The following is an 8,670-nucleotide window of genomic DNA, read 5'->3' on the forward strand; positions in this document are numbered from 1 at the left end:
TGGTAGCCACCTATCGAGGTGGGTGCACTTGGGAGGAAACTTGGGTGTTGCCACTCACATCATCTGTGTGCTTAGGACTAGCACACAGCAGGTGGTCTCTCTTCAGGCAATTTTCAAGTTGTCTTTTCCGATTTCTTACACTGTAAATGCACACACAACAAAGACGAGAAATGTCACACCGCAGGGGGAGGAAAAGAAGAGAGGGAGAGTCCCCTGTAACCCCATGGGGACAAAGTCTTCTTTCTGGTGGCCCTTCCCCTCCAATTACGCCTTCCAGCCCAGGCAAATTCCCCAGAGCATTTGCCCACAAAATCACTGCCATCCTGCTCGGTTCCCCCTTCAGAGGCGAGTAGCCAGCCAGGCCATATTTAGCTCCTGTTGTTATTTCTTTCCCAGCCAACCCTATCATTCCCTGAAGCACTTGTGATGTGGTTCTTGGAACAGTCTTCAACAGCTAGCACTGATCTGCCCCGAGCAAAATGCTTTGCCCATCTGTGCCAGGAGGATGTTTGCATTGTTTTCCATCAATCTTTCTCTCTGCAAGGAAATTGGAGAAGAAAGCATGTCTTATTACATTGTTGCCACTGTCCCACAACAAGAATCCTTTGGGGTGGTTCTTATTAAAGGAAAATCAAGCCTGAGTTAGAAAAGTCAAATTGCATTGCTTCTGGAGCCAGCCCAGATGGGCATAAGACCGTGAAGTGTGTGAGATGGATCTTGAGTTCTTTCTCCTTTCTCCCTGCAGAGCATCCCCAGGTCCTAGTCCTGTCCCCATGGACCCCCCACAAGCAACCCCTACCTTTTGTCGCTGCCTCTGATTCTAGCACTTTTTTTCCCTTGCTTCCTCCTCCATTAAAATTAAAATTTGTCTATGCAATGTCCAGTTTTTAAATTATGCTAATGTAGCTCACATAGCAGTTATCTCATTGTCCCAAGTGATGTGACAACAAACTTGAATCCAAAAGAATGACTCAGATAATTTGGAGGTCCCTGTAGGCCACTCCTGAAGTATATATTTTGAAGGAGCAAAGGGTCCTTTGAAGGCCCTCCTTTGAAGGGTCATCTCTTCCCAGCAAGAAAGAGACGGTAACTCTCCTTTCCTGATTCAAGAAATACTGAATACTGATTCAAGAACTATCTGCTGATTTCATTTTATTAATACGAGATGATCCCTTCACACTGATTTGCATTATCTAAGGTTGCATTGCATGGTATCTAACTGTACCTAAAGATACCATGATTCATTTGAAAATGAAACAACTCCGGAGCAAGCATCTGGCCACATTTTCAGAGTGGTCTCTCAACCTTGACTGTGCGTGGCAGTCACCTCAGAATCTTGTAAAAATGCAGAGTTTTCATTGTTTAGGTCTGGGGAGGGGTCTGAGATCCCGCTCTGGGGTGATGCCTATGCCACTTTTCCTGACCTGCACCCTGATTAATAACTAACTTAAACTATAAATGTGGCAGACTTTTCGGATTCTTCCAGGAAAGGCCTGTTCCACTGGTTTCTTCTTTCATTCATCTATCATCCTTTCAACCTATATTTGTAATTCATTTATTTATTCAACGAATATCCACCCCACACACTCTGCTGCCATGAACTGTATAAGTCATTAAGGAAGAAAATAGTGGTCAAGGTTGGCATTATCCTCACAAACACAAAGCTGAGAAAAATACAGAAAAAAAAAACTATGTGGGGGAAGAATAAGTGTTGTATTTACATCTAGCAATCAGAAATACATATAACAGCCATCAGATTAAGTGTACTCAAAGAAAATTCCTGATTTTTAAATTCAGCTGCTTTTCTTTCACCTCTCAAGCCAATCTGCATGATCAGAAGATAGGATTTCATCGCTAGTACTTAGAGCAAACCTACTATGTGTGGTATATTTGCTGCTCCAGAGCCTCACCTCACACCTCTCAGAGCTCAGAACTATAGAAGAGGTCCCCCCAAAGAGGCAGAGCTGGTTTTAAATTTTTTCCTGTGTGTACAAATTAATTCATTCAAAAATCACCAGTCGCATGCCTACTATACACCAGACTGTGCCCAGCACTTGGACCTAGAGATAACATTACATAGTCATGGTGCTCAAAAAGGTCAGGTGGAGGTATTTTAATTTGAACACAATCCAGCTGTTGAAGTCAGGTTATTTTCATATTTAATAACAGGGTAAAACGAATGGCTTCAGTGTCCCTAAATGGCATTTCCTGTCCAATATGGCTTAGAGTCCATGGTCTGGGGAGACCTGAAGAGTAACTCAAGGACTATACACCATGACCAAATGGGATTTATCCCAGAAATGCAAAGTTAGTTCAACAGATGAAAATCAATCAGTGTAATACACTATTAGTAGAATTAAGAGGGGGGAATCACGATTATCACAATAATTGCAGAAAAAGCATTTGACAAAGCCCAACACCCTTTCATGATAAAAATGCTCAACCATCTTAGAAGAGAATTTCTTCAACCTAATAATGGGCATCTAAGAAAACATCACAAGTGATATCACAATTAATGGTGAGACTGTGCTTTCCATCTAAGATCAGGAACAGGACAAGGTGTCTGCTCTTACTACTTCTATTTGACATTCTACTGGAGGGTCTAACCAGAGAAATTAGGCAATGAAAAGGAATAAGATTTATTTAGATTGTCTATAGAAAATATCAAAAAATACACACACGGTTCTTATAGTTCTCATAAATAACTTCAGCAAGGTTGTAGGACACAAGATCAATATACAAAAATCAATCATACAATATATACACTTACAATGAATAATCTAAAAATGAAATTAAGAAAAATGATTTTTTTACACTAACATCAGAAAGAATAAGATACTTAGGAATAAATTTTGCAATAGAAATACAAGTTTCATGCATTGGAAACTACAAAACATCATTGAAAGACATTAAAGAAGACCTAAGTAAATTGAAAGACAGTCAATGTTCATGGATTGAAGACTTAATATTATCAATGTGGTAATACACCCTTAGGTGTTCTACAAATTCAGTGCAATCCTTACAAAAATCCTGGCTTTCTTGAAGAAATGGACAAACAGGTCCCAGAATTTTTCAAGAGACCCAGAAAAACCAGAACGATCTTGAAAAAGATACTGGTATAAGTACCACATATAGATCAATGGAATAAGATTGGCAGTTCAGAAATAAAATCATACATTTATAGTAAACTCACTTTTGACAAGGATGCCCTGAGGACTGAAAGAGGGGAAACAAATAGTCTTTTTAACAAATGGTGCTAGACAACTGGATATTCACATGCAAAAATTGGATCCCTAGCCTCACATGAATGAAGTAAGAGCTTTACCTCACACCACAGACACGAATTAATTCAAAATGGATCAAAGACCTAAATTTAAAAGCTAAAATTATAAAACTCTTCAAGGAGAATCATAGGCATAAACCTTCATGGCCTTGGATTAAGCAGTGGTTTCTGAAATATGACATTAGAACATAAGCAACAAAATTTTAAAAATAGGTACATTGGATTGCATTAAAATTCTAAACTTTTATGTTTCAAAAACTATCAAGAAAGTGAAGACATCCCATAAATTGAAAGGAAGTATTTCTAAATCACATATCTCGGATTTGTATCCAGAATATATAGAGAACTCTGACAACTCAATCAATAAAAGGTAAACTGTCCAATATTAAAAAGGGCAAAGGATCTAAATAGACATTTCTCCAAAGATATACGAATGACTGATAAGTATTTTAAAATATGCTTAATACCATGTGGGAGGCCTAGGTGGCTCCGTTGAGTCAACTGAGTGTCTGACTCTTTGATTTCAGTTCGGGTCATGATCTCAGAGTCATGAGATGGAGCTTTGTATAGGGCTCCACACTGGGTGTGAAGCTGGCTTAGGTTTCTCTCTCTCCATCTCCCTCTGCACCCCCGCTCCATACCACCCCTGCTCACATATGTGCACAAACTCTCTCTCAAAAAATAATAAAATAAAATAAAATAAACAAACATTGAACACCATGATTCATTAGGAAAATAGAATCAAGACTACAATGAGAGGGCGTGACCTTAGCAAAACAGCAGCAGCATAGAAATTTCTGTGTTCCCCTCCCCAGGGATGTCAATTTGAACAACTATCTGCACGGGAAAATACCTTCTAAAGATCTGTGGTTTCCAGGTGAGGGATTCTAGTACCTGGGTGAAGCATGAAGTACAGAAATAAAAGACACAATGAGGAGATAGGAAAGATAAACTTACATGACCCCCATCCTTTCTCCCGAGTCCAGGTAGCCGAATGCAGAGACACCAGTCCCCCATGAAAGGAGAGTGAATTGAGGATCCCAGAACCAGCTTGCCCCAGGCTGACCCCTCAGCCCTAGATGCTCCCTACAGGCCCCCATAACCTCAGGCCCCCAGCTCACCCTGGCACTTGAGGAAGAGGGAATGGGAAGTGACTGCTAATGGGTACAGGTTTCTTTTTGGAGTGATGAAAATGTTCTGGAAATAGTGGTGATGATTGTACTAAAACCTACTGAATGGTACACCTTAAAGGGGTGCATTTACGGTGAGTGAATTTTGTCTTTTAAAAAAGTACCACTGGGGATCCCTGGGTGGCTCAGTGGTTTAGGGCCTGCCTTTGGCCCAGGGTGTGATCCTGGAGTCCCGGGATTGAGTCCCACATTGGGATCCCTGGATGGAGCCTGCTTCTCCCTCTGCCTGTGTCTCTGCCTCTCTCTCTTTCTGTGTCTTTCATGAATAAATTAAAAAAAATCTTTAAAAAAATTTAAAAAGTACCACTAAAATAATTTTTAAGATAAGCTTATTGCTGTAAGATGAATAAGTTTGGGGGGGGTGGTGTCTAATGGACAGCATGGAGACCACAGTTAACAGCACTGTATTACAGACTGCTTGAAAGATGCTAGGAGAGTAGATCTTAAATGTTTTTACTACAAAACTAAAAATGGTAATTATGTGAAGTGATGGAAGTATTAACTAACCTCACTGTGGTTAATAATTTTGCAGTATATGCATGTATCGAATCATCACCTTGTACAACTTAAATTTGCACAATGTTACATGCCAATTACATCTCAATAAGGCTGGAAGATCGATCCATCAATCCAACGATTTTTTAAATGTAGCTCAATCTTGGCACCTTGTAGGTTAGCCTTGACCAGACCCAGAGATAAAGAAGAAAATGCAGATTGACCAGTGCTGGTAATTCAGCTATCCCAAATGCACTCATGAGCATAAAGCCTGATGGGGACTAATCCTTCAACACCCCTCTGTGGGGCTTCTCCTAATAGGCTCCAGTGGGAGAGGCTAAGGAAGCACAGTTACAAACAAAAGTCAACAGCCCTGGGCTCTGCTCCCTTGTCTCACAATCCTATCCATACCCTTTGGATAAGCAGCAAAATTCAGTGCCATTTTGTCCATTAAAAAAAAAAAAAGCCTCTAATTCAAAAAAAAATTAAAAACACCTTTTCTGCTTTCATTTCTCATTAAAATGCCACTTTTGAGTCATTTGGAAAGGGTCAGGCTGGATGTTGGCTTTAAAACCTTTGACAGCTACTATAATTGCCTAGAGGTCCAATAACAGTGATTGCTCTCACAAGTTTAATTTTGAAGTTTCTGCCAAGCCATTAGCAGGTAGCCAGGGTATGGAAATGAAAGGAAATTAGAGGCGATGAGAAAATCTAATCTCACCTACCTCTGGACTGTCACCTCTTCCCTGGGCCAGGACACATTTCTCTTCCAAGTCGCTGTTTCCTGGTATAGCGAGAGGAGTCCCCGGATTGGATTCCTAGTTCTGCTACTGACTAATCACATGGTCTCAGGCAAGTTATTAAACATTTTGGTATTCTGTTTTTTAATCAGAAACGCTTCATGAATTTAGGTGTCCTCCTTACACAGGGGCCAGGCTGATGTTCTCTGTTATCATTCCAGTTTTAGTACATGTGCTGCAGAAGTGAGCGCGGCACATTTTGGTATCCTTAAAAATGGGTACGTTGTTGTTTCTGCTGCTCTGCCCTCGGCCCAAGTGCCATTTTGACAAGATTCTTCCACAGATCATGTCTGTGGAGGGAGGCAAGGCAAAGAGATGTGTGCACAGGACACTTTCAGGAGCACTCTGCATGGGCGATCATTGAGTTTAGGATTGGGCTGGGAAAGCTTCCTGGGCAGAGGTAGAAATGCATTAAAATAAGACATTGTAGGGACACCTGGGTGCCTTGGTGGTTGGCTGAGCATCTGCCTTCGGCTTAAGGCATGAACCCAAGGTACTGGAATCAAGTCCCACATTGGGCTCCTTGCATAGAGCTTGCCTCTCCTTCGCCTGTGTCTCTGCCTCTCTGTGTGTCTCTCATGAATAAATAAATAAAATCTTAAAAAAAAAAAGTTGTATCCCATTGATCTGGTCACTTTCAGGCAATATAAGAGAACACATCTAAAAGATATTTCTAAAAGCCTCTCTAAATAAGATGGTTCAACCATCATGGTTGCAATTTCAACTCTTCCATGGCCATTTAATCACCCTTAGCCCTTTCTTTCGATCCTCACAACAAGCAATCCCAGGGTTATTACACTCTCCATTGTATAGATGAGAATATTGGGCCTGCAAAGTTTACATAAGTTACTCAAATTTCACTTAACTGGTCAGTGGCAGAGATGGGCTTTGAACCATAGTTTTCTGACCATAACACCCATTTTCTCTCTGCCTGACCAGTGGCTCCCAGACGTGATGATCACTAAGACAGCCTCAGGTATAATGAGGGTCAACAGGTACAGGATCCACTACTAACCTCCTACTATCCATCTATTCTTCCCTTAAGGGACTTTCTGAAATTTCATCTTTAAGAAGGGCAGGCCTGCAGCTCTGCTGTCTGGAATATTCTCACATGACAGCAGAAAACCAAAATTTGTTGTCAGTTTTTTTTTTATAAAGATTTATTTATTTATTTATGAAAGACTGGGGGGCGGGGGGGCGGTGCAGAGACACAGGCAGAGGGAGAAGCAGGCTCCATGCCGGGAGCCTGACGTGGGACTTGATCCCAGGACTCCAGGATCGCTCCCTGGGCCAAAGGCAGGCATGAAACCGCTGAGCCACCCAGGGATCCCCTGTTGTCAGTTTTTTTTTAATTGTGAACTGTGTACAAAAAGCTTACAGAAATGAAAAGGATATATGTGTTCCTTGTCTGTTCCTTTATCAGAATATCATCTGGATTGAGCCCAGAAGGCAGCGTAGTTCAATGGGCAAGTGCCTGAGTTTGGAACCAAAATCTGAGCTGGGGTCTTAGTTAGCTATCTGACCCTGAGCAACTTGTTTAACTCTCTTATGCCTTTGTTTATTCAGCTACGCAATGAGAATAATGCCCCCTTCAAAGGATTCTTAGAAAACTTAAACCAGCTAATGATGTAAGGTGGTTAACAGGTGCTAGCCACAGACTCAGTGTACAGTAAATTCCACTTTGTATTGTTCTATCTCACTGTCTTTAGAGGAGAAGGAAAAGAGGTGAAAGGAGCCAAAATCCAAATCCATTTAAACAATCTGTTCTAACTAAGGATGACAGTCAGGAATAGCTCTCCCATGTGATGTTCCATTTAGCACTGGAATGTTGCTTCTGCAGATCTGGATGTTTCCCATGAATTTGCTTTCCAAATCAACTTAGGAATGACAAGACAGGGGCTCCTGGTTGGCTCAGTTGGTTGGGTGTCTGCCTTCGGCTCAGGTCATGATCCCAGGGTCCTAGGATCAAGCCCCAAGTAGGGCTCTCTGCTCACTGCGGGCCTGCTTCTCCCTCCCTCTCTGCCTGCCACTCCCCCTGCTTGTATACTCTCTCTCTTTCTCTGACAAATAAATAAATAAAATCTTCTTTTAAAAAAAGAAAAGAAATGACAAGACAAGACAAAATTCATGCTACTTCAACATTAGAGATCTGAATGCTAATGCAAATCCAATTGCATCACTAATGATCACCTACTATGTGTCAGTCACTGAGAGATAGAGAGATAAGAGACACAGTCTCCACCTTTGAAGGACCCGTGGTTCAATAAAGAGGGTTGGATAAGACCATAAATAGTCATAAAAAGTGCTATAGGAGAAACCTTCTAAGAGAGAAGAAAACTGCTCTGGGAGTTCCAGAGAGGGAGAAGTTAACTCAATATTGATAAGGATTTCATGGAGAAGGAAAATCCACATGACTTTGAAAGAAAGGTAGGATTTGAACAAGTGAATGGAGCAGGAGAAGAAGTCGAGAGAACATTCTAGGTGGAAGGAAAAACATCAAGCAAGAGAGGAAAGCAGAACACTGACGTCCTGACCGGGGAAACACTAAAGCCAGAGATCCGTTATGCATCAGTCATGGGAGAAACAGCAGGAGAGGTGAGTGGTGGCCACACGGTGGAAGCTTTCAGTTCTGGGTGTGAAGACCAGAGGTTCACTCAGTTTTAATATAAAAAGCCGATGAAGCATTTTTTTAAACATTCTTTTTTTAAATTTTTTATTTATTTATGTATTCATGAGAGACATACAGAGAGAGAGGCAGAGGGAGAAGCAGGCTCCATGCAGGGAGCCCGATGTAGGACTCGACCCTAGGATTCCAGGATCACACCCTGGGCTGAAGGCAGATGCTTTAACCGCTGAGCCACCCAGGCATCCCTGATGAAGCATTTTGAACAGAAGGCAATTA

The 8,670-nt window shown here is 41.5% G+C and overlaps 1 non-coding gene across 1 annotated transcript; it reads right to left on the minus strand.

Annotated features, from left to right (window-relative positions):
• Positions 1-5,851: 5,851 nt before the first annotated feature.
• Positions 5,852-5,959, minus strand: LOC119872720. Its single transcript, XR_005362748.1, has one exon. It is a non-coding gene; the product is annotated as a U6 spliceosomal RNA (small nuclear RNA).
• Between the last annotated feature and the right edge of the window lie 2,711 nt (positions 5,960-8,670).

This window comes from Canis lupus, chromosome 7, assembly GCF_011100685.1.
Source record: "Canis lupus familiaris isolate Mischka breed German Shepherd chromosome 7, alternate assembly UU_Cfam_GSD_1.0, whole genome shotgun sequence".
Classification (NCBI taxonomy): domain Eukaryota; kingdom Metazoa; phylum Chordata; class Mammalia; order Carnivora; family Canidae; genus Canis; species Canis lupus.